Here is a 671-nt window from a genome sequence, read left to right on the forward strand (position 1 = left end):
TTTTGAAATTTAGATGACTTATCAAATCGGATGATAATTCAAAGGTTTAAAGTAAAGTTACCTCTAAAAAATAATATAAATCGTGAAAAGAGCTCTCTTAAGTAAGAAGATTTTTTAGGTGAGCCTTTTCTATTACGATAGAAATTCTTTTCACATAGCCTTGATGAAAAGAGAAATATTAAGGGTCTTAACTCTTTTATTAACATAATCTTATTAAACTAATGTGTAGCTCATATATTTTTCTTAATTAATTGTTTTGTTTTTTTTTTTCGATAAATAAGATATACATCAGTTTAATTAGCATATTTCAGTAAAAGAGTTAGTACCCATAATGTTTTAACGGTAAAAAATAAAAGAAAAGATTCTTTTAGAATGCATTTGTGGCTGTGAAGTACTATAGTCCAGACTCCTTTGCCATTTCGTGCTCTAGCGCTTTGCTCGAGAACAGATTTAATAACACGGTCCAATCTTTCCTAGTTGTTGTTGCTTTTGGCTTTGAAGTACCATAAATTATTAAATTTGGCTTTAACTCCTATTATTAGTGAAACATGTCCAACAAAAATTTGGCATGAGCTGGACAACTTTTGACAAATCAGATAGAATCCTTTCTTTACCTATTGGGTGCACTTGCTACATGGGTTGAAGTTAATCGTTGCGCGCCTATTGACTCC

The sequence above is a fragment of the Corylus avellana genome, chromosome ca5 (genome assembly GCF_901000735.1).
Source record: "Corylus avellana chromosome ca5, CavTom2PMs-1.0".
Taxonomy (NCBI): domain Eukaryota; kingdom Viridiplantae; phylum Streptophyta; class Magnoliopsida; order Fagales; family Betulaceae; genus Corylus; species Corylus avellana.